General features: G+C 42.2%; 1 protein-coding gene across 7 annotated transcripts in view; it reads left to right on the forward strand.

Annotated features, from left to right (window-relative positions):
* Positions 1-25,114, forward strand: part of PKIB (cAMP-dependent protein kinase inhibitor beta) — a 56,466-nt gene that overhangs the window by 10,764 nt on the left and 20,588 nt on the right. Inside the window, exon 1 of one of the 7 annotated variants that reach the window (XM_075747997.1) lies at positions 10,461-10,535. The exons of 3 other annotated variants lie outside the window; for them this stretch is intronic. The gene's annotated coding sequence lies outside the window, so the exon portion shown is untranslated. Of the gene's footprint in view, positions 1-10,460; positions 10,536-20,099; positions 20,201-23,262; positions 23,493-25,114 lie in introns of those variants that run through there. 3 more of the 7 variants (XM_075747996.1, XM_075747993.1, XM_075747991.1) reach the window with 3 other exon arrangements.

Consider the following 25,114-nt stretch of genomic DNA (forward strand, 5'->3'; position numbering starts at 1 on the left):
GAGGGAGGGGGAAGATGCTCAACCTCTGGCAGCATGGGGGCTAAAAACAGCTCGGTGGCTTTGGAGTGGCTTGCACAGTGCCAGCACAGCGAGTACCTCACTTGGGAGTGGCTGGAGCTGCTCTGGGTTTGTTCAGAGGAGCAAATGCTCGGGGAGGGGGGGGGAAAACCTGAATCTGAGGAAGGAATATTATGGCACAGTCATGTCTGGTATCACTATGGGAGTTTCAAAAATTGTTAAGAAAATAAGCATATGGACTGTATAAAAGGCACATAGGCTTATTTTGAGTGAGGAACATAGCAGACACTCTGTTCTCCATCTTACATCTCTTCAGAAAGTGTCTTCACACATTTTCCTGTAGATTTGTGTCTCTGAATTTAGGGAGGGAGGGTGAGGAGGAAGGGAAGCTGAGGAGGGAGTGATGTTGGGATCTGACAGAGAGATCAGCACTAGTTTGTTAGCAAATGGAAGCTGCAGAGGAGTTGCAGCGATGTGTTATTTTGTTAATTATGTTTCAGCAGGAAAACCGCTGCTCAGGAGAAGGCAGCATTTCCAGTAACAGCTCTGGAGTTGTAGTTCCTAGTAGAAATGCCACCCTGTGCAGCCGTGGTGCTCAGTATTTGTTGGTGAACTGTGACATCTGAAATGATACTTCTCTAGACAAAAATAGAGCTTAACTGTGCTAAACATTCAACAAACACTTACTGAGACTCCAATTTGAATGTTTAAACTGTGAACAAAATACCAGGAAAAACCCACCACTAATTCTGTAGCATCTGCTTTCTGGAGGAAATTGCACCCTCATTTTCTAAATTAGTAGAACAAAAATAACAGTTAATTAGTATATTTTTTTCTTCTCGCATTATGCTGCATTTGGTAATAAATCGCCATAAAATAGCTCATGAACTGCCTGTACTTGTTGTCTGGGGTGTTGCATTTGAGGGATGTTCACTTGAACGCCTTGGGAAAGGCAGCCGCCCGCGGGAGGGGGCAGAGCTGGGGTGAGCAAGGTCTGTGGCACTGGAAGGGGCCTGAGGACCACTTGCTGTGGGCCGGTTGGCCTTGGGGCTGTGCACGACCGCTTTGACAACGGGCGTCGATGATACTGGGCAGCGGAGTGAGATAAAAGGTCAGGATGGTTTGGTTTTTATAACCAAAATGGGCAGGATGAATCTAATGAGACCTTGCAAATACTTTCCTAGTTTATTGAGGAGAACGGCGGCTGACTGAATGTACCTTGGTGACAGCGGTTGTACCTGGTTGCCATCTCATGTTTTGGGAGCTGTGGCAAGGTGTCCCGATGCAGGTTACTTTCCTTCTCCAAGGTAAAGGATGCTTTGAATAGCCTTTGAAATCTTGGATCACCCCCTCCTCCATTAAAAAATGAATGGATGCTACAAAAATACCATTTCCTCTGGTCATGAATTTCTCACGGAAAGACTATTCCATATTCAACAATTTAATGCTGGGACTGGTATTGACACTTGGGTTTGTAGGGTTTATTAAAGTATCTTCACTATTCAGAAGAATAAAATTTTGCACTATTTTGCATTGTATGTGCAGCACTGAACTGCACTGTGTGAGGCTTCTCCTGTTTTGGTGGTAAAGACTCATCTCCGCAATTCAGGAAGAGCTCTGATGTTACACTGTATCAGTGGATCCGTATAACCAGAAAAAGATACTGGTAATCCAACATGGAAATCTGTAGGAAAGGTAATTTTAGTTATCAGATGCATGCCCTTTCCCCATCCACTAACTTGCAGTTTTAATGGCTCTGGGGTGGCACAGATTTGTTACTAATCCATGCTTTGAATCAGCAGTGCCTACTCAGATAATGTAGGAATTGTACGGAGCTTTGGATTGATGGATGGTTCAGATTAAAAAAAAAAAAAACAAACCAAAAAACAAAACCAATCAAAACAGCTTTTCTGCTACACCACCAAATTAATTACTTCTAATTCAGAAATTCATTTAAACCTTTATTTTTGTCTTTCACAATGTGATTTTGGAAAGGCATTTTTACCATGTAACCCAGATTTTTTATTTGTGTTTGTTTCTCCGGGACTGAATAGTGAGAGCAGCTATCCAATTAATCCAGAATAGGCTTCAGCAAATCCCAGATGTTGATGCACGCCATAGCAGTACCTCCCAGCAGCGTAGCAAGTACCTCCCTCTCCACATCCAAGAGTGTGGGACATGGTGAAGGGGAGAAAGGCTATTTGTCTGCTGCTTGTCGTATCGCATCTATTGAGCATTCACACTGTTGGCTTGAGCCTCACGCCTCCACCTCAGCCTGGTCGTTTTGTGGCCAGCTGTGGCACAGGGCTTGCTCCAGAAGCTGCACCGTTCTTTGGTGTTTTCTCCAGCCTACTGATGAGCCACATCCGGCTGTCGGAGCTGATCTGTGCCAGGCTTAGGTTGTGGCACCCCACAGATCCCTCCGTGCCGTGGTTTGGTGATGAGGCTTCTCCTGGTTGGTTATGGGGCATCCTGCGTAGGAGGCGTTCTGTGGCTGCTGTTCAGCTGGGGATATGTCAGGTAGGGGTGGGTTTTCTCATGGATCTCCTCACTGGCTCCGCAACGTGTGGAGATCTGCCTCAAACCATTTTTCCTCCCTCTTTTTTTTAATGCTGGAGAAGGAAAGTACTATTTTCAATCTGAAAGAAAGAGCACGTGCAGCATTCGCAATGCCTGTAAAGCAGGCCACTAGAACCTGGCCATATTTACCAAGAAATGTTGGCTTGTCTTCCAATCTGTAACACCACTGACAATAAAACGGGAAAATGTTACCTTCTGAGTTGTGAGACAAAGCCTTCTAAACGCAGAATAGACAACCGTGTCACCAGGGAAGTTTCTTGAAAGACTGAGGAGTTTATGTTCGTCTAACGAGGCAAATGACTGATGTACTCTGGATTCAGTTGTGCCAAGTGGGTGATAATGGAAATTAATTGTTTGTGAAGAAAGTTTATGGTCCCAGAAACATTTACTGTCACGTATGTAAAACATGCTGCACAATACAAGTGTTCTGCCATTGCACTGACTGGGCACCATTGTTTCAATTTATTTTTCTCTACAGCCACTGAACTGCTCCAATTCCATTGAACTATTTCAGGTCACTTAGTAAGCAACCTGAAACAACACTCTACTAAATACAGCTTTCTTGGATATGTACGTTCAGCATATTTTCTTGCCGTATGAAATCTTAGAAAGGCTATTGATATATCTATCCTGACTTTGATTTTTCTTTTTATAGTCATTTACAGTTTCAAAGAAAATTTCCATTGGTAAAGGACTTAGTGTGAACTTGCAGCTCATTCTCCTTTAACTAAGTTATTTCGTCTATGTCAGTTTTTGATATCTGGTACTCATTTTTCAGCCTCCAATTCTGTAGTTGAAAGACCACAAGTCCAGGAAAGTAGTTTATTTGTAGATGTTCCTCCCTTTTTCTTCTAACAGATGTAATTTTCATACATATATATATATAGAGAGAGTATTTTGACAGACAGCTCCCAGATATGTTCAAAATGCACATCTCTGAAGAATCATTAGCTCATGAAATTCAGTGAGCACAAAAACCGAGGACAGTATAGGACTAGCTGACTGACGCATCCTAAGGAGAATGCGTGGTAGGAAGAGCCTGGGCATTAGGCACAAACCCCTGGCCAATGGTATTTGTGGCAAGGTAGATTTTGTGTTTTTAACAGACATGATGCTACTGCTAAATACCTGCTGTCCCTTCTCCTTCATGCTGCCCTCAGAAGTCTTCAGCAAAGCAAAAAATCACTGAGGACAAAATAGTGAGAGAAAACTCAGCATTGTATGAAAAGTTGGCTGTAGAGCTTGGACACCCTTTAGTGGGAATGGGCATGCTTGAATGCTATGCATGGTTATTTTTCTGATTTTGAATAAAACCCTGAAAGGAACTTGGCTGAATACCCAAAATCTTGAGGCCAATGCCATGTGTCCCTTCATTTCTGTGAGATGTATCCTACCCTATTTCTATTTCTATTGGAGTTTTATGCATTTCTTTGGAAGCAGTGCATCCTTAGAAGAACTTTTTAACAGCTCTTTCAAGAAGAGTTTCCTGCCTCAAGAGGTACGTTTAGCCAGCTTAGACCCACAGCTCATCAAGGCCTAAGGAACAGACCACCCAGGACTTGAAGGACAGAGTCTTGTATTGGTGCCTGTCTGCCTTGTTGAGCTTGATAGTAAATGAGGGCAAATTTGGCTCCTGACATAAATCAGAATATCTGTTATAAGTTGTGCCTAGCTACATTAGCTTCTCAGATGGATCTCTGCAGCGCAGTGGTACAGTGGCTCTGCTTTTTTTACCAAGGGCGATTAAAAAATCTGTAGCTCTGCCTGCTTGTTGCTGTAAAGCTGCATGCTTGATTGATGCGTGGCCCAAACATGTCCTTGTGTAGAGCATTGGCATGTGAGCTGGGGTCAGAATAAGCAAGTGCATTCGTCCTTTTCATGAATATGGGTAAAGGGAAGATTTCATTCCTGGAGTGAACAGAGGGAATGCTGCTGCTGTGCATACCTGAGAGATAGAGGGACCAGGAATAATACCTGGTGAATTAACATCAGAATTATGTTCACTTACAGGCAGTTAAAAGCTGCATAAGTAGTGTCCAATCATTTAAGTGGTTTGTATAGCGGAGAGAAGAGAAAGAACACCACCAGATTGCCTGAGGTTTGGTTTCACAGCACACTGAATCCGGAGGTGACCTTCAGTTATCCTCAATGTGACGTCCTTGGATACAGAGTGTGCCAAGGCTTCCTTCCGTTCTTTTGTTTCAGGTTTGGTCTCAGTGATACCAGATGTGGAATAACATGTCATCAGTCACAGCCTGTTAGGTTAAAGGAAATGTTAGCAAATGCAATTATAGAGGTGGCATGATGGAGACCCTTGTGCTAACAAATGCAGTAGGTGCTTGTACAGAACAGTTTGGGTGGGGGAAAGGGAGGAGAAAGTGTGATGATAAAGTGACATGAAGCTGGGGAGGGGAAAATGAATAGTGGATTCAGCAGTGACTCTGGACATAGGACAGTAGTTTTCAAACACACTTGCCGCTCTTCAGGCTTGTCATCAAGGCTTCAGGCTTATCATCCTTCTGCCATTGACATCAATTATGCATCTTTTTTTGTTTGTTGCTTGCTACATGCAAATATAAATACTGTGTTTTCATGATGTGTAAAATTGCATTCCCCTACTGATAGCACCAAGGAGTCTTGCAGGGGGGGATTGCAAAGCACTTGTAAAAATCCCATTTGATGGATGAAGCTATAATGGAGTATGCAGAGGTTAGGGATGGGGTTTAATGATTCCTGCTTTCCCTCTCCTGCTCTTTGCAGAGATGCTGTTGTTCCAGGGAGAGCTAAGAGGTGCAATCCTTACCCTGAGGGAACCCCTTGGGCTGCAGCTGTGTCTGGCCTGCACAGCACAAGAACAAAGACTGAAGAAAACCTTTTTCTGCCTCTTCTGTCCCTCTCCACCTCTTTAGGGATCAGTTACGATTTATTGTCTTTGCTGGGACCTCCTTCCCCTCACCTCCAAATGCCATTCAACCTTTGGCAAGGCCTGGTGTGCCGGAAGATTGCTTCAGCTGAACATTGGCAAGTGACCACAAGCTGCTGCTAGGGTGGGTCTGGGCTTCTGACATCCTTTTTCTTCTAATCAGAGGTTTTGTAAGAGGGATTTAGTTTTGCAGCTGCTGACTTCAGCTCTCACATCTATGCTGATAGCTTTATTTATGGCAGATACAGCACATAAATTGTCATGTCCTGACTGCCCAATGTCAGGGATGTCTCTGTAGTCAGGAGAGCAGGTGGTGTTTTTCTGAGGCATTTGACTTTTAAATTTCCTCAGCATCACCTTGCTTTAAAGAGCACTGCTTTAGGAATTGATTGCTCCTGTTGCTGCCCTTTCAGAAGGGCAACCTTGCAGCACTGCAGGTCTGCCTCTGGAGCCACCAGCGGAGAATTGCTGGGCTTCAGGGATGATCAATATGGAAAAACCTGTGTGTTATCTCTTTGTGCTCTGTGAAACTTCCCATTTTACCATTCAAGCAGAGTTCAGCACAAGTGGAGGGGTCACACAATTTCAATAGGAAGACAAAATTGATAATCTTAACGTTCTTTTCTGATTGAGCTCTTTCAATCTTTAGAGTGCTTTTTCATTCTCTAATGCTTCTTTGAAATCAAAAAACTAAACTGAATGAACAGTTAATAGAATCCTTTCCCATTTTCATCGGAAAGCTGTAATGTCTTATTAGCCAAAAATACCCTTGTAATTTTCCACTTTTAGATTCTGCTTTCTACCTCTCCAAAATCAGCAGACACATTTGACTTCTTGCCACAGCAGAGACCAGTCCTTCTCCTCTGTGGGGAACTGCTGTGGGGCTAGTTGGAGGTGGTCTCACACACCAGCTTCTGGGGGTGGAAATCAAAACTGAAAATGTTTTTTGTGGTCTTCTCTTTGTTAGAAACTTGCTGTTCTGCCTCACCACAGCACCGGGCAGCAAACACCAGACTAGAAACCTCAGTGTGCTATGCTGTTCCACTGCTTGAGTGTCCAGAAAGGAATGGGTTTTCTTAAATCAGCATTGACTAAATGACTTGGACTGCTCTTCGGTATGGAAGGGGAGGAAAGTTTTCCATTTGCTTTGAACTGACATAATGGGGATTTAATTTGTGGAGGGGTTATTTTTATATTTTCCTCCAGAGCATTAGAACAGTTGAACTGGTTCAGGCTGAATGGCGATCTTGCTGCTGAGAGAAGTAAAAATTAATTGACTAGGAAAAACACTATAAACACACAACAGTACTTTCCCCTGTATTTTCTCCATGTGCCCAGTGGTCAGCAGCTCACGGGTTGCTTGAGCCAGGTGCAGTATCTTTGTGTTTAATAGATGTTGATAGATTTTATTTTCTTCAATTTTTTTATGGCCTTCTCAACATTATTAATTACCTCCAGGACCTCTCAATCATCTCTTGAACCCAGTTTTCAGATCCGGAATAGATTTGCCACAGACATCCAGAAGTTGTTCCCTGAAGCCAACTGCATGACATCAAGCAAGTTCTGTCTTGGAAACAATTGCGATTTGTTGCCTATTGATTCTGTGGACATTTGAAATGCTAAGATCGTGTGTAATGTTCATAAGTCTGTGGAGGTGTGGGAATTTGCAAAGTATTGGTTTCTGACAGAGATCCTGGCCAAGGTACAGGACATCAAGAATGATAGCCCCAGTCTTCTCAAAGCCAAGCCTCACTGCTGCCATAATTAATCTTTCTTTTGGGTGTCACTGCTACCTCCTCATCGCCCTCTGCCAGCTGGTGTAATTGTCTCTTTGTCCCTACCCCAGCTGTAGCCATTGTTTTCTTGTCCACTTCAGGTATGTAGGGACGTTGCCAGTGCTTTGCAGGGTAAGTGGTTTTGAAGGCAGAAGCATTGCTCTTGTTCGTCTCAGCACACAAAGAAATACTGAGGTGAGAAAGCGTGTTACGTGCAGTGAACACCCTTCAGGTCATCTACCTACTCTTTTGTTTTCAGAAGGTATACATTGAGATGTCCCAGAAGAGAATGAAACAGGAACTAGTCACAGCTCTGGAATAAACAGAAATAATCCTGGTAATTTTTAAGATCCTATTGAGAAGGTGTGCTGAGCTCCTTAATGTTGTATTTGAAGATCTGGAGAAAATACATGTTAACGAAAACATCTGAACTTGTGTAATTAAAACTAAAGCCTAATTACAGTAGATGATTTTTACTGCTGTGTCAGTCAACCTAAGTTCTTAGAGCCCTCACATGAGAAGTGCAGATATTCATAGAATCATAGAATGGTTTGGGTTGGAAGGGACAGCAAAGATCATCTAGTTCCAACCCCCCTGCCGTAGGCAGGGACACCCTCCACTAGACCACATTGCCCAAAGCCCCATCCAACCTGGCCTTGAACACTTCCAGGGAGGGGGCAGCCACAACCTCTCTGGGCAACCTGTTCCAGTGCCTCACCACCCTCACAGGAAAGAATTTCTTTCTAACATCTAATCTAAATCGACCCTCCTTCAGCTTAAACCCATTACCCCTTGTCCTGTCACTACACTCCCCGATAAACAGTCCCTCACCATCTTTCCTGTAGGCCCCTTCAGGTACTGGAAGGCTGCAATTAGGTTCTGCAAATCATTAAGTAATTCAGTAAGGTACTTACGGCCAGGATTGTTAATGGAAAGATGCTTAATTAGGCCTCATTAATATAGACAGATTTATTTTTGAAAAATTGTTGTTGTGTTACTGAAAACAGAAAAGCTTCTTTGGGGTGCTCATTCCTGAATGTTACGAACAGATTGGGAGTTTGAAATACTTACCAATAAGTAGTAATAACAGTGGGTATGGAAAAGATTTTTTTCTCTCTGCATCTGTGAAATTTCTTTTGAAAGTAGTAGAATGCACTTGCTTACACAAGTTACTGGTAGAGGAAAGAGCTTCAACGGTAAGTAGATGTGGCTTAAGCATAAGATTAGCCTACTGATTAGCTATAGACGTTTTTTTAAACTTGGTAAAAGAACTCATGAACTGTCTTTTTTCACATATTTCACTGCAGATAATGCTCATGACACGAGTTGTGGAGCTTAATAGTTTACAACATGGGACCAGAAATTAAATTAACCTCCTTTATCTGTTCAGATGTAGACCCCACTTATGTCTCTGTCTGGGAATGGTAAAAATGTGCAAACTGATAAGCTCCATCCATTTTTGAAAGATAAACTCCTCAAATATGGGTTTACAATGTGGAAATCATGCCTGCTAATATCCTTCATGTTCATCATGAAGGAGGGTCAATTTAGATTAGATGTTAGAAAGAAATTCTTTACTGCTAGAGTGGTGAGGCACTGGAACAGGTTGCCCAGAGAGGTTGTGGGTGCCCCATCCCTGGAAGTGTTCAAGGCCAGGTTGGATGGGGCTTTGGGCAACGTGGTCTAGTGGAGGGTGTCCCTGCCCACAGCAGGGGGATTGGAACTAGATGATCTTTCAGGTCCAACCCATACCATTCTATGATTCTATGATTCTATCATAGGATGTATGTGGAGGATTAAATCATTGTGCATCCTCTCAGAGTCTTCATGGACTGTGTAGGCATGACAGTGAAGTGGGGAACAGTCACCCAGGTCAATATAGTTATACTGGACCAGGAGGAATTGTGATAAAGAATTTTTTCATTGGAGAGACCTTTCATGAAAAGGACAGTGGAATCTCTAAAGCCGCTCTGTGTGCACATTAAAGATGTCCTATAAAAGCACTACACAGTCTAAACTGATGCCATATTTATATATTTCAGAAGAAAGAGCAAGTGGGCCTCTTATGGCCAAAGCAATGCTGTAATTACAGTCATGGGAATAGATGGGAAACCTAAGAAGGAGAGGGCTTAGTCCATAGGCTGAAGTTCTGGTCCCCTGTCTGCTGTAGAGCTGTACTCAGCCAGTAAGCCTGTGGATTTCAACAGTTGGCATAAAATGCCTGTCAGCAGAGATCAGCCCTTTGGAGAGTGCTCCGAAGAAAGATGTAAACTCAACCTGAAAGCAGAATGAGGCAACTGGTAAGTATGCCAAGAGCCTAATTGTGAGGGCCTCACGTATAAAAAGCGCTTTGTTAGCACTGTCTGTAGGCCACCTCTTTCTGTGTGTGGTGGGACTGAGCTGTCTCCACCGGGTTACCTTTCCCCAGTCCATGGTATGGACAAGGAGCAGATGCACTTGGGTGATAAGTGTTTGGAGGTGCCTTCACCCCTCATTCCGAAAGATGTGAGAGTTAGGAGTGGTTATGCCTTCACCGGAAACAGAACGTCAACAAAAATCAGAAGGGCAGCTATAATACGCCGTTTCTTTCTTCTCTGTTGATGTGCCAGTTGCCTTTTACATTCTTATCTTGAGAATGATTGGGAAGGGCATGGCTACCTTAGGGAAACAGTGGCAGGTGAGTGTCTGGAGAGCGCACTGGTATTTGTCAGGACTTTCTATCGTGCATAAATCAGACATCTGGGTCCTTAAGGCCGTGCTCAAAAGTATTTGTCATTTAACAGCTCTTGGTAAAAATCACATTGAAATCCCCCAGAAGTTTAATTTTACTCTGAATAGGTCAAATTATTTGAGCACAGACAGAAGTGAGGATGGGGTGGGGAGGTGGACTCCTAAACTGTATGCACTGAAGATCTAAAGAAAGACTCAGGCCCTATAGGAAGGGATGCCCCCACCCCAAGGGAGTGTTTCACCATCCAGCTAGCTAGAAGCTTCTGCACAACGCTCCTGTTCACGTGTTTCACGGGTGGATCGCAACCACGGGTGAGGGTAAGGCGCACACATCCTCTTAGCTGGAGTCTCGGCGGACAAAGGGAGCTTTGTTTGGGGTTGGCAGAGAGCGTCCGCTCCTGTGACTTGCCCCTCTCCTGTTCACGGGGGGGAGGTGGCTCTCGCCGGGGACGCGTGGCTGAAATCCTTCCCTGATGCAGCTGGAGAAGGGGAGCGCTGAGCTGCAGCAGGTAGCAATTCCTTTTACATTTCACAGCTAGAATCTGGTGGTCGTCAAGTCTGAATTCCAGGTAAATGAATACCATAAATCCTCTTAGGAGACTGGCCTCTGTCTTTAAATGTTTTTGAGCCTATTCGATCAACTTCAGGCTGTGCTACCTACAGCAATGGGCTGAGTCGGTGCCCTTCTTCCTCTGCTTCGGAGGGATGATGTTTTTGACATTTTCAAGTTTAAATTCAGTATGGCATCAGCCTCATCAATCACAGTATGAAGACAAACCCTGTCAGAGAATCCAGGCTTTATCTTTGCTTTCTTCTCTTCTCCGAGACACAGAAAGAGGAGGGGAAAAAAAAAGTATCGAATGCTTCTCGGCAATAGTACTAAGACTCAGAAATAAAACTGGGCTAAGGGAAAAAAATTCTTTACCTTAGGTGCCAGGGATGCAACTTTGAATCTGAAAGGGGAACTCAGAAGACAGACTTCTTGACTTGTTCTGCTGTTCTGATTATGCTTGCTTTTTATGGGGCAAATTTTTAGCACGCTGATTATATTTCACTACAGTTTTACACTAGTATATATAACAGGAAAATATGTTATCAAATCTAGTGGGTTTGTGTTTGTACTTGTATAAATAACTCTTTAGCAAACTATTTATTAGTATTTTCTACTGTACAGCAACAGGGGATAAAAAAGAGTCACAGTGTAGGCATGTTTACGTAAAGATTGTATTCCTAAGGGAGCACTGAAAAAAACCAAAACAGCCTAAAAGGCACATGCCATGTCCACAGTCTGGTATTCGGTGTTTGAAGTTCATATACATAAGGACAGTGGTAAAGGAAGGCAACCTTAACAGAAAGCATCAGTTTAGCATAGGTTTCAAAACTTGCAGTACTGACTGAGTCAGCTGCATAAAGGTGAAAAGTTTGTGAGCTTACTGTCAGCAAAAGCATATGAAGACTTGCTAGAGAAGGTAATGAAAATATTCGTGAAGCTTTTGACCCTTGCTGGTTTTGGGGTTTTTATGATGACCCTTACGTTATAAAAGGATATGGAAAACAAATGAATCATCATTTTCCAGTGGCAAGTATAATGTGATGCTCTGTTCCTTAACTGGTTTTTTCCTAGGTGCCTGTGTACGAATCCTTCCAGGCTGCACTGCTCGGTTAATTAGTTATTTATGACAAAGCTCTTTCAGGGCGAGGGTAGACTGGTTTTGTGTGTTTCACTGGATGGATTACTTTATTGTCTTTAAGGGTTTGGGAAAGGCAGGTTTTGAGTTCTTTCCTACAGGCTGATAAAGCAGAGGAGGCCACAGGCAGCTTCCTCAATTGCTGTAACAACTCACTTGCCCTTTCCTGATCTTCCCTTGCCACTTACCTTTGCAAAAGATACGGGATGTAATCCAAGTATGGTCTCAGATCCTTGCCAAAATCAATGGATCTCTTTTCCTATTGATTCCTATGCAGTTTGAAAACCATAACTGGGCCCTGGCATAGCTTAAAACTCAATAAACTGTTAGTGACGTCTTAATTTTGATTTTGGAACATAACGTTTTTATCGTGGGGGTGTGCTGCCCAGCTGAACAATAATGCCGTTTACTGTGAGACACACGTCAGAAGTGCAGCTGAATAAATTTAACTTCCACACTCTATGAAAGCAGATTTAAAGCCCAACTTCCTTGTGTGTAACAGCACTCCATGACACTAGCGCTGACTTCTAAAGCATTACAGACAGCACAACCTACGGTAGCAGTTCATGTGCGCGTAATTGTTCTGGTGGGTCAGCAATGAAGGAATGGCAAGAGGGGGTGAACAGTTTCTAGTGACTTCAGCAAGCTTAGTAAAGAATGTCTCATTACCTCCTTAGACTCATACAGTGTCTACTTCAGTTGTTTTTAGACTCATCTCCAGGATGCAACAAGAATTTCTAAGCAAATTTGTTAGTAGCATCATGGCAGTTGGATATCCAACTTTAGTCAGTCAATGGCATTTGCAAATTCAGTGGCTCTCCTGAAATCACATCAAATAAAGGAGAGGCACTGTCAGAATAAATTATTATAGCTGTGACTTATTTGAAAAATAAAATATAGATGGAATGGAAGATGACAAAGATGGAAGCCATCTGAACAGAAACAGTCTTCTTCAAAGGAAAATTAACAAGTGATAGACTTTCATATAATGAAAGTAGCAATAATTTGGGATAGAATCAAATAGGAAATATCATGACTATCTTGGAAATACTGCTGAGGCTGGTTGAACTTTGTGCATGAGTTATTTGCAGGGATTATTTTCGTCAACCTGTAGCAGTGTCCTTGCTAGGATGACGAGAGGCAGCAGGTTGTTGAAACAGGTAGAGGAGCAGGCACAGCACAGATAGCCCAAAGGCTGCTAGGGTGAAGCTGAGCTGTAAAAAAGAAGCAGCCCACCAAAAACCCCCAGACATCAGCAACTTCATCAGCTTTTTGGCTGCTGGATGTATCTGGAGGGCTGGTGGCAGAATGTTTTTCCGAAAGCCACGGTGCCAAGCTAAATGCAGACATCATTTCCTTAATCACGCTCTTCTTCTTTTACCCACACAGAGAAACACAACTCTTAATCAACTACATTAAATTGCAGACTGGGAAAGCAAAAGGGAAAAAGAAGCTGATGAAACTTCTGTTTTTCAACATTTGAAGGGAAATCTGATGCCCTGGGTGGGTGGAGAGGCACTATGGTGGGCATGTTTATGTTTTGTTTCAGCAACCAGAGCATGACTGTATTCTCAGAAGTCACAATTAATGCTCTGGGGGAAAAATGCAACATATCATTTATGTGCCAGCTGTAGTTCATTGTTTGTCACTCTTTTCAGCATAGAACCATTGCCCTTTTTTTTCCCTGTCACTTTTGTAAGCTGATGGAGAATGGGATTGTATGGAGGGAGAGTCAAATGAGAGGAATATAAGGTACAATTTCCATTTTTGTTGTAAGAGAGCATCTTCTTAGTCTCAACGAGAAACCTCCATCTGCAGTTTTCCAGGAGTCTGTTTCTTTACAAAGATGTTTTTAAGATTGATTGGTATCAGGTGTGCAGTGCCACGGGATTCAGGCGTTACTATGGTGACCACTCTTTTTAGATAGGATGTCAGAGACCATAATTGTGCTTACAAAATCCTGTGCACAGTATGATAACCTGCACGGAAATAGGCGTAGCCTTACTCAGGCCTAGGTCTATCTGCGTGAATTTGCTGATTTGCGACTGCAAGCCACCAAAGATTGCATACTGATGTTTGGGGGAGATTTCTCTCCCCTCTCCCTTTCTGTGTCACAAACAGGCAGGATCGGCTCCACGGTATAGGAGGAAAGACTAAACCCTTTTGTACTCCATCCCTTCCAAACCCGTTTTGAGGCTGTGGCTCCTTCTGCATCTCAGGCTTGCAGATACACCTGGCCGGTGCTCTGCTTGTGTCCACCTTGTGCCAGGGCAGGTGAAAATAGGTGGTTTACTGCCCTACTGGCATTTGCGTGGTTGTACTGTGGACAGTGGCAAGCCTGAAACGCCTTCTCTGCCTTCTGCAAATCTCTGACCAGTGATTAAAATTAAATTACCTTTCAAAATGCTGCTTGCTCACCCTTTGTATTTCATGGGTCCTAACACTTCAACCACACATTTGGCTTTTTACGGTGTAGCTGGCAGTGATGTTACGCTTGTTCATTAACTTCTGCAGGGCTAGGGGGACAGGTTAATTGGCCTCTCTGTCCATACACTGCTTGTGTCCGTACAAAGGTAGTTTGACCTTTTGGCTACCACAGCCTGTAGATTCCTGGGTTTCTGCTTCAAGCCAAGTAAGCTGTAGTTGACATGAAAAGTAATAAGCTTGCCAAGTTCATTAGCTTGAATTCTGCATCAGTAATATGGAAGAAAAAGAGAAAAGTTGGTAAGGGGTGAAGAAACTATAACATGGGTTCGAGGTCAAGATGTAAGGGCTGAAGGAGCAGCAGAGTTAGAGGGTAATGTGCCTTCCTGTCTTAATTAATTCCTCTATCCATCCCAGTTACTGCTTCTCAGCAGCAGCAAGGAGCACCAGGCTCAGCCTCCTATGGTTGCCCTTAGGCGGGATGGTAAGAGCAGCAAAGGGAATCCTGTTTTCCATGACTTGCTGCATCTTTGCTCTGTTGCTCTCCTCAGAGGGCCTGGGCTCACGGCCATGGCAGCAAAATAGACATACAAGAATGTGTGTCCATGTATCAAACTGTTAGAGGACATACGATGTCAGGGAAAGGTCTACTGCTAGAAAAGAAAAATTCCCAGATGAAAGAAACCTTTCTGATGAAGTCTTGCACATTCTTGCAATTTTAGTAGGGCTTGTTCCTTTAAGTTGCTAAACAACTTAATCTTTCCCCAGTATCTGTATAAGTCAACAGTAGTCAGCACTCTTCAGAACTAAGACTAGAAAGTTGAATATTTGGACCTGTTGCGTGCTGGTGGTCTCTCTTAAGCCTGCAACTGCTATTTTGAATGGCTAAATAACAAAATAAGATAAAATAAGTGATTATGGCCCCAGTTGTACAGAGTGCTTAAGTATGTGTTTTTAAGCATGCAACTACAAAAATTAAACACTTGGATTGAGTGCTCCTATGTACTGCAGCTATGCAGTACAATAGTGTATAGTGCTACAGCTTGGACTTAAAGGGTATTTAATTGTATATTGCACTTCAGTGTATTGATCTGATGTTATCCCCTATTGTAGTTGAGTTGTCTTTTGCTAGATAATAATACAATAAATAAATGAAACATAGTCACATAGTTAAAGGTAAATATAGTTAGAGGTCCTTTAAGTCAACTTTGTCATGTCCCCACTGTAGGAAGTATTTGCCCTTCAGTTGTACTGGGAGTCTTTTAGAAGCCAGAGTTACTCCAGGGGTCAAATCCTTAAACTGAATTTTCCCATTGACTTTTAATGATATTCATGAATGATTTTGAGATCAATAAGCTGTAAGGAACATCTCCAAATATGGAAAAAATTAAATCAGACCCTAATACAGGCATAAAGCAGTTTGAACAATTAAATATCAAAAGCAGATAAAGAGCAAAAGAAGTCAGACTTTGTATAGTATAGGGCTCAAACACTGATATGGAGACTGACTGAAATCTGAGGGGATGGTAAACAAGAGCATCTGTCCTTTCAAAGACCATGTTTGTTAATAAAGAAATAGCATGCATGATAATTGGCTGCTTTGCATCTAACTGTATAAATAAGACCGGAAAATGCCAGCCAAAGCTGCTGCAGACGGGAGAGTCAAACACTGAATTGTTTGGCATAAAACCAAGAGCTTCCACAGCTGGTTCCTTACTTGAGAAAACTGTGACACAGGAAGTGACTTAACTTACTAATTGTTGCCTTATTCTTTGCGTTTTTACTTCTGTTTCTCTGATTTCTTGCTCCTCTGTGGGGACGGGCTTTCCCTTCTGATTTTGCTGTGTTCCTCTAAGCAACAGAAACACACAACAGAAAACCATCTGGAAACCAGACTTGGTGCCAGCCCCATTCAGAATAAAAAAGCTGGGTTTTGATGCCTGATTTGGAGTACCACATGCTCTGCTCTACATGTCTCACAGCCGAACTGGAAATCTGTCATCGTGCCCAGTTTCCAAAAGACGGAGGCTTTTAGAATACAAAGTCCTGCTGGATCAGTTGATAGCTCCCCATCTTTTGCACACCTGTCGGGGTGAGCCACTCAACCTGAAAACTCTTGGTGACTGTGACCATCTTATCCTGCTTTGTGCATTGCCTGCAACAACCTAAACGTTACTCACCAAGGAAGGTGCACTTATTAAACCATGTCTGCAAGACTGTGTCCAGTTTTGCCCCCGCCTTACCCAGAAGGATGTTGATAAGCTGGAGCAGGAGACCACTAAATTGGTCGGGGAAGGAACACTTGCCCTGTAAGGAGAGGCTGAGGGACTGGGGCTCGTTCAGCTTGGAGAAGACTTCGGGAGGACCTAAGAGCAGCCTTCCCATAGTTATAACCTGTTACTGAGAAGATGGAGCCAGGCTCTTTACGGAGTTGCACAGCAGGAGAACAAGAGACTGTGGTCATGAACCCGAACAGGGCAGATTCAGACTTGAGGTGAGGAAAAGCTTTTTCTTCATGAGGACAGACAAGCCCTGGCACAAGTTGCCCAGAGAGGTTCTGAGTCTCTATCCTTGGAGATATTAAAAAGCCAACTGGATAAATCTCTGAACAGTGTGGTCTGAATTAGGTATTGACACTGCTTTGAGCTGGAGGTTGGCATAAGTGACCTCCTGAGGTCACTTCCAACCTGAATTATTCTATGATTTTATATCACCAAGTTTTCAGCCTTGCTTTATCCTCTACTTCTGGCTCTGTCCCAGACACCTCCTCCTGTCTGCATATTCTGTCCCACTCTGAGAGGCCTATGAGTAATGCAGAATATCACTGCTGTTCTCCACCAAGTGAGCCTTGACATGATGAAAAGTATGCTGGTTTTGAGATGTTGACAAACTTCTATTTTGACAAAACTCTACGTTGTCTTCATAAGGGAGTTGCTTAGCCAGGACTAGTAGGCAACTGTCCAAACAGGAAAATCTTTGCTTTCCTTTCATGCTGCCACCTGTTTTCTTTAGAATGGTGTTCTGTTGTCTTTAGCATTGCTGCTCATCTAGAAGCTAGTATTTAACTTCTCAAAATGATGGCTGGCAAGAAGCCATCACAATAATAAGCAGGAAAGCAGAACTGCATTCCAACAAATACCTAGCTGAGGTAGTTTAGTAAAACAAAAATGAAGTTTTATTTCTGCTTCAACAAATGAAGAAATAATACTGTCTAGTGTTCTAGCCTCTAATAAGTTCAATGAACTTGTGTTCAGGGTCCAAAATAAAGTGGAGCAATTTCTGGGAGCAGGAGCATGAAATGAGACTTAGTGACTTCCTGCATCAGGGAAGGGTAAAAGGTGTTTCACACCCAGTCATCACCTTGGCTGATTCTGTAGCGCAGTTCAAACCTACGCCTGTCTGTCCCTGTGGCCTTGTAATTCTGCTCAGTGAGGAAGACAGTTCTGACCAATGCTGGAAGCGTAAATTATTGATTTCCACCTGGCTGCCTCAGGTGGAGGAGAACTTTGTTTTGTTAACTTGTTTTCACTGTGAAAGAGGCAATTGCTTCTTTTTTTTCAGGAGACTGACATTTTAGGATATCCCTAAATTTATTTGTGTTTGATACTCTGAAGGACGCGTCAGTGGACTGTGGCCTCCAGGAAGCCACCAGAGTCTGCTTCCCTCCAGACCTTTCTTCATGTCTCATTCACTCCATCTGTTTGTAAAGTATTTGGCAAAGTCAAGTAGGATTCCTTGCTTTGATTTAATGAAGCTTTTGAGTTGTCCCAGAAGCAGTGACCCTAATTCATTTTCATATGCAGAGCTCTTGTTTAGAAGAGTAAACAGGATAAAGTTGAACTAGTTTGTATTTTTCCTAATTATGTTACTTCTCCCCTTCTCCTCCTCAGCTGACTTTGAGAAAAACTCAGAAGGCTCATGCTTTTCTTCAGCAGGACAGTCAGAATCCATACAGAATGGGAAGATACAAAGACATCATCTAGAAAGTACCTGTGAACAGCTTGAAATAATGACTTAATAATAAATGTGAGATAAAGATAGGAAAATTGCAGAATTTATTTTCTTTCCTAAAATTAAAGGAAATGAAAGGTCAGATTTCTAATGTGGATTAGTGACATGTAAAGCTTTAAAATTGTGATAAAGTATGTAACCAAGACACTTTCTTTCTGGGCCACTGTTGAATGTTTGGTATTGTACCTTTTTCCCAAAAGTTTTACTTTTGGAGCTGAAATTTGCTAGATTGGCTGACAATAAAGAGAGAAAGAGTCTCTCCCAGAAAACAAAGGGCCTGGAGTTGACAATGAGGTAGGATTGTTAGTTTGTCTATGAAAAGGCACTTCATTTCATCCAGTTATGTCCACCTTGACAACTACAGGTCTTCACTGTTTTCTTAGCACTTGCTAAGAGCTCACCAACTTCAAATTTAGTGATTAACTTGGGATGTTCTTGAGAACTTCTCTCAAAAAAAGGAACATGAACAAGCCTTTACAGGGCTTGGGTAAATAGGCTCTGTGTGTGGTGAGAGGAGCAAAACAAGGGGTCTTTTCTGGTGTATGATGAAGTACGTGTTGGGATCAGTTCAGATTTCACTATGCGATGATCCAGCTCTTGAAGTCAGTGCGGCTTGTCAGTGTTTGGAGATTGAGGTGGTAATAGGAGACACACAGGTGATGTAGAAATGATAAACACAGAAATTGATGCTCAGAGTTTCCAAAATAATTGCATCATTATCTTCTATTTATTTTGGACATGTTAGTGGTCAGTTTTTCTCAAGTACTGTGTGTCTAACAGCTTACGCTGACCTCCTCTACTTTTTTCAGGACTCTCAACTCCAGTATTGCTGATAAACTAATGTATGCAATGCATTCAAACTTCACCAAAGTTGTATTAAAACTGTAAAAACTCTTTCCAGAGTAAATGATGACTGTTTGAGTTTGGTACATTCAAATAATACATATAATTGAAAACTGACTCTTCAACTTTCTTTTAATACTGTTACTTTCCTTGTAGCTGTGGTAACTCCTCACTGGCAGGGACAAATTCTAATAACCATTCCCCTAGGGAGATAAGAAAAGTCAAACTATTAGTTTTGGTAAGTCAACATAGCATGTAGCAACAGAGGCAATTACAACTGTCCTGTCGTCAGATTAGCAGGCCGGTGTTGTGATTGCTCTTATTTGCTTTCAGCAACAAGAAGCATGTAAATGCCCTAAGATGTTTTGCAGCTGTTGTCTCCAAGAAGACAGCATCTTGTTGGGGTCCTCTTCAGTGCTTTCTTTATCAGTATTTTGCTAAAGTGATACTGGCAATGCAAGGAAAATACTCTTTCAGAGAAATTCTCAACAGTTCCTTGTAGCATGGCCAATGTTTTTGGTGTCAAGTCTTACTTAAAATAAACATACAGTGTTTTGGCTTAATTTTGTTTTGGTTTTACTCATGTTTGGTTTAAGCCCTTTCTAACAGCTCAGTACTATGGACACTTTTTATCCATGCAGTTGGGAGCTAATTAGAGAAGAGGACAGGTAGGAATTCATGGTCTGTAGGGACAAAATGAACATGGCCATTATGGTACTCAGCTAGAAATGTGGAAGTGGTGAACGTTGGACTGACTCCAAAGCTCCTTTCTTCTTGTATAAGAAATAGTCACTGCATAAATTACAGAAGCAGTCTTTAGGTTTCAAGCATAAGATTTTCCCTCTGTGTTTCAAGTGGTGGCCTAATGAATGCCAGTCCTGACCATCAACTTCTGTCACATACTTTTTTGCCCCCTCAAAGAAAGCATTGTATTAGAGATTGAAGTGTAAAGACTAGGGCAAAACTTACATTGACATCAAAAGAGCAGAATTTCAGTTAAAATACTTCTGCACAGTGCTATTGCTCAACTTAATCTCTTCCCTAGGGATCAAAGCATTCACCTAGAAGACAGAAGCTCAAGGCAGTTTTTCTTCAAATCACTAGGTATTCTCCTCTGGACATGTTTTCAAAAGGAGAAATGAACTCTGTCTGGTGATTTGAAGGAGTCATTGCAGAGGTGATGATTTCTTCATCAGCTGAAGTGAGCAGTGAGTAGATGTGATGGCTTCCTGGCAACCCCATGCAAGACAAAGTCTGTGATGGGCAGGATCCCTAGGCATGCCCTTCTTCCAGGTACTAGCTGTTGGTTAGTTCTACGTGGCTCTCCTTTTGTGTATGAGATTTGTAGGGTGAAGCAGTTCTCTGAAGCATCCAGCTTGGTAGAGGAAACTTTGGCATCTAGTTCTGCAGTTTGGCTTCTTTCTACTTTGCAGGTCTGGTACCTCCAGCAAAGGTCTCGTGGCTCCGGTCTTACACATACATGTGCTCTTGGCTGAAGAGCAAAGGAAGATCCCCTCCCAGATGCTATGAAGAATTGTGGTGTGTGGAACAAGAAAAGAGACAAGATGAGGTCTAGAGACAGTAATGGACCTTCATCATAACAGTCCACAAAAAGCTTGACTTTGCATATGACTGCTTGCAGTAGACCTGACTGCCTTTATTCACTTCACTTCAGAGAGAAGGGTTTTTTTTTTATCAGCTGTAGTGTGAGCCTGAACAGTTCCATATCCAATGAAGTCTTAATGGCTGTGGTAACAGCATTTAGAGAAAAAAGAATTTGGATGACATATGTCCTTAGACTTCAGTGTAAGAGATGTGGAGGTATCCATACATAATAATACAAAATAAATGCAAATTACAAATAACCTGAAATGCCTTTATATGCATAGGTAAGCATTTTATAAATAAACCTAAGAGAATCCTGGACATCAAGCCAATCATATATCCCCTGATCTAATTTTCCTTTCATTAAAAACTTTGTACAAGATAACTTGGTCTATAAAAGGAATGGTTCAGGCTTAAGGGAGCTTCTCAAGGGCACTGAACTCAAGTTGAGAAGACTTTATTCATCTGTTAAAAATGAATGAATAGAACTTCTTATTGTAGAAGAAGTCAGCAAGTAAAGGTCTCAGCAATATTATTTGGAAAATAAATTTATTGAAAAATGCAAAAGTTTTTTCTTGATAAATGATGACATACCAGAATAGACTTTCCACAACCGAAATACTATGTTGTTTGGGAGATTCTGAATGCTGTCAGCAGTGCAAGACCAACAAAGTTTATCTGAGGTTACAGCAAATAATCTGTCCTTACACATGTAATGGTCTTACTTTCATTAAAGCATCCTGCTGCATATTAGGAAGCTGTTAGATCATTAGTTTACCTTGCACCAAGCCACTTGCAAACTCCTAAGTGTGAAAGTGTGGTTGCTGAGTCACAGCTTTGGAAGCTGCAGTAATAGTTCAGAAAAATCTATCCTTTAGAACAGGTAGAAACCCTGGAGAGCTGCAAAGATATTTAATATATATGCTTTTGAACTGTAATATAGAAAAGAGAGAACCCATCAACAGACCTTTTGTATGTGCATGTCATTTTCTTCCTCTCCTCAGCACTTAGATAACTATAAAGCAGCTAAAATCAACACAGAAAATGTCAGGTTTGAAAGGGCGAGTGCGCAAAGAAAGCATTTTGGGCTAAGCGTGTGGTTCAGAGCACTGACTGTACCAACGGTTTGTCCAGCAATGTATCAGTTGAAGTAAAAGCACAGTTTTTGGTCTTTAGGTGAGCAACAGATTTGGAACAAGAGAGCATTTTAACTTGAGATAACATTCACAATTTTGTGCTTCCCTGCTGATATGAGGCATGATTTATTGAAGGGAAGGGGAATAGAAGGAAAGAAAATAGGTTGGAAAGGGGGCTAATGGGGCTCTAGCCATTGCATTACCCCAGCTGGGTTGTGTGTGTGCATCAGCATGGTGGGAACCACATCCTTCCTTTCCGCTGCTGCAGCTCAGGTAGGTGTGACCCTGATAACATCTTCTGTCTCCTTTTATTCACGCTGGTCTCTTCAGATCCTGGTTCTTAATTAGAAAACCATTCTTGCTTTGCCTTGCCAACTAGTAAAATAAATGAAGCGTATCTCGTAACCAATGGCCAAGGACAGTTATGTTGTTGAAGTTTTCTTCTGGATAGTGTTAATTAAGCAAAACCAATAAAATAGGCATAATCGACAAGCACAAGAAGAAAACTAATTTTACAGAGTCCTAAAACCTTCAGGGAAGATGGCAGTTTTTCCTGTAAATTTATGCTCTCTTTATTATATCAGTTACTGTTGCAGGAATGTTGAGGTGGAGGTTGAGAAGTGGTACAATTTATTTTGCAGTATTTTGAAATCCAGTAATCTCTCCATGACAAACCCCAATCTACTTCAAATTGCTGGTCTTTGTATTATTATTCTAATAACTTTCTGGAGCGGTATTTTTTATAACTAGTACCTGTGGAACAGGCAGGTGTTCTCTGAGCCCTTTGCAAAGTTTATACTGGGTTTCGTGAAGTATTATCGCTTAATATGAAAGTGCAGAGGGAAGAATGTTTATCCAAGAGAGAATATGGAGAAGAAAAGGTTATACTTGGCAAGTGCTGAGTTGTTGAATAGATTGGTGTAGACTGTAGTGTGGTTTCATACGGTACCCAAATAAATGCGTAAGTGATTTGACGGCTAACTTAATATAACCATTTAAACAAATTGTTTCATTTTTCTCTTCTTTTTATGTCTAGGTTAAACATTTGAAATAGAGATGACACCATACAAAAAAGGAATATGTATCTAGGCAAATGAATTTCTATTTCTGCTACCTGACTTGATGATCCCACTGAAATGCCCCATTTGCACATTAGTAACTAAGTAATTGGCTGATGTGAACAGCTTGTGGGAAGACCTCAATCTCGGTTGCCCCGGTGTACATCCAGGGGAACATAACTCCTGTGGGATTGCTCTAGATTTACAGCAGTTGAATTTTACTTATCTTGGGTCCTCTTTGAAACCTCTCCAGTGGTAAATAAAACCCCTCCTTCCCCCCCAGTCCTCCACCTGTGGGTGTCTGACCCTTGAAAAATGTCAGGTGGAGACTATCTTGACTTTGTACAAAACATTGAGTCATTTCCTCAGCTGAGAAGTTAATTTTTCTTCAGTGTCCCTTTTTTTCCCTCTGCTGACGTACTCAGCACACAAGAAGTTTTTTTATTTGTATAGCTTCAAATTGTTTCAGCCTTTCTGATTTTTAAAAACAGGGAGGCTTTTCCAGTGTTGATTTGCTTCTCTGGTAGCTGTGTGATGGCAGGTTATTTTTGAGGGGACAGCGGAAGCCAGAGCTGCTGGGACCTTCCTGGATGTTCCTCCCTCTGCCCACAGCTCAAGTGGCAGCTTTCTTCTGTAGCTCATGCCCAGCCCCTCTTCAAGAAAGACCATGCTGCGGGGCTACCTGAACCATGAACTTTAAGGTACTTAAACATTTTGGGGGGCAGAATTGGGCAGATTTCCAAGAAGCCTTACTAGATGACCCTCTTCCCTGCAGGCTGGTCAGTGCTCCATGCAAATCAGCTGACAGCTAATGCAAAATTAAGCAGTAGGGTTATTTCCAGGTAGCTTTCTTGTCTGCTCTGAATCTCTCTGTGTGTAGATGCTGAAATATTAATGCTGTTGTAGACATTTATCTTATAAGAGTGTGAAAGTATTTTTTATGCCATAGTTAATGTGTTACCGCTACAGATAGGAGAATGCCTTGAGCAAACACAGCTTGCTTTCTCACACAGTGTCCGGGCAGCAGTTGCCACCGTTGGGGTGAACGTAGCAGCACTTGCTGGTGCAGAGAGATCCGCCCTCCTTTACAGGAGGATGGAGAATTCATTTTATGACATGGTTGTTAAGGACTTATTTTTGTACCACAAATGCCCTGAATGGCAAGGCTGAAGTCCAGAAATCCACCTGTAAGGCATGTGCCCCTGTATGTGAATTTGTAGTCTGTTTATTTATTTTTAATGTATTCAAGTTTTGTTTCCCTTTTGGCAACAGTTCAGCTTTCCCTTGGCAACTTGCTGTAGTCAGCTGAAAGCCAGACATTGAGATCACATTCTAGTTGTTTCTGTGTGTCTCTGGTATTCATCAGTCCCTTTTTGCTGTCCTGTAGGTAGGTTTTTCTTATGCTCTCGTTTGCTGTATTCTACCATTTGTGTTCTCTGCGTCTTTTAGGCCATCTTTAAATTATTTTAACAAGGTTTCATAAACATCTAGCATTCCTAATGAACTTTAGTTAAAGAGCTGTGCTTGTCTCCATACCGCTTTGAACAAACTAAGCAAACAAAGTTCCCTGTTACTTAAATGTTCGTAGCCTTGCCAGTGTTCTCCTGCTCACTGGGCTTTACACGCCTCAGAAGTTGTCTTTGTCTTTCTAGGCTCTCCGCTGAAACACTAGAGTAAGAATCTTGTTTGGTATAATAAATGTGGTTAGATTAAAATCAAACAGACAAACAACCTCTAGATTATATGTTCAGACGTTCCTTGGGTGTGACTGTGGGTGCTTTAGGGAGTTCCCTGCTGAGAAGTACAGCAACAGGTTCAGTTTCTCTGTGGGTGCATCTCTTCCTTCTTCAGAGGGGAAGAGGGATTCATCAGGCGAAACCGGGGACGGCCACCGTCCATGTGGCCCTTCAAACGTGGATTGTCATCTCGGTCCTGTAGAGCCATCTGTATCACAGCCAGGTTTCTGGAGCTCTCTGTGACCAAGAGGAGTGTGAGATGGACCACTGGCCGTGAACAGCTCTGAACTCAGCACAAATAGCTGCTTGTGCTTGGACCTGGCCTTTCAGGTCTTCATGCAGTCCTCACACATTTGAGGGACTCTACAGTTTAGGGAGGAGTGCTAAAACTTCTAAGACAGGCACAAATTTTGCTCTTACCCACCCTCCTGAATAAATAAGCAGGGCTATTGTGGAGGGAAATCTGCAGAGATTTATTTTCTGTCAGCTCTCTACTGAACCTCTGTTTAATTCAACAAATCTATAGTGGTTTGGTTGATGTTATAAGGAATAGAATATGACCCATAGTTTAAAAATGAGTGTAGCAT

The sequence above is a fragment of the Balearica regulorum genome, chromosome 3 (genome assembly GCF_011004875.1).
Source record: "Balearica regulorum gibbericeps isolate bBalReg1 chromosome 3, bBalReg1.pri, whole genome shotgun sequence".
In the NCBI taxonomy this organism is placed as follows: domain Eukaryota; kingdom Metazoa; phylum Chordata; class Aves; order Gruiformes; family Gruidae; genus Balearica; species Balearica regulorum.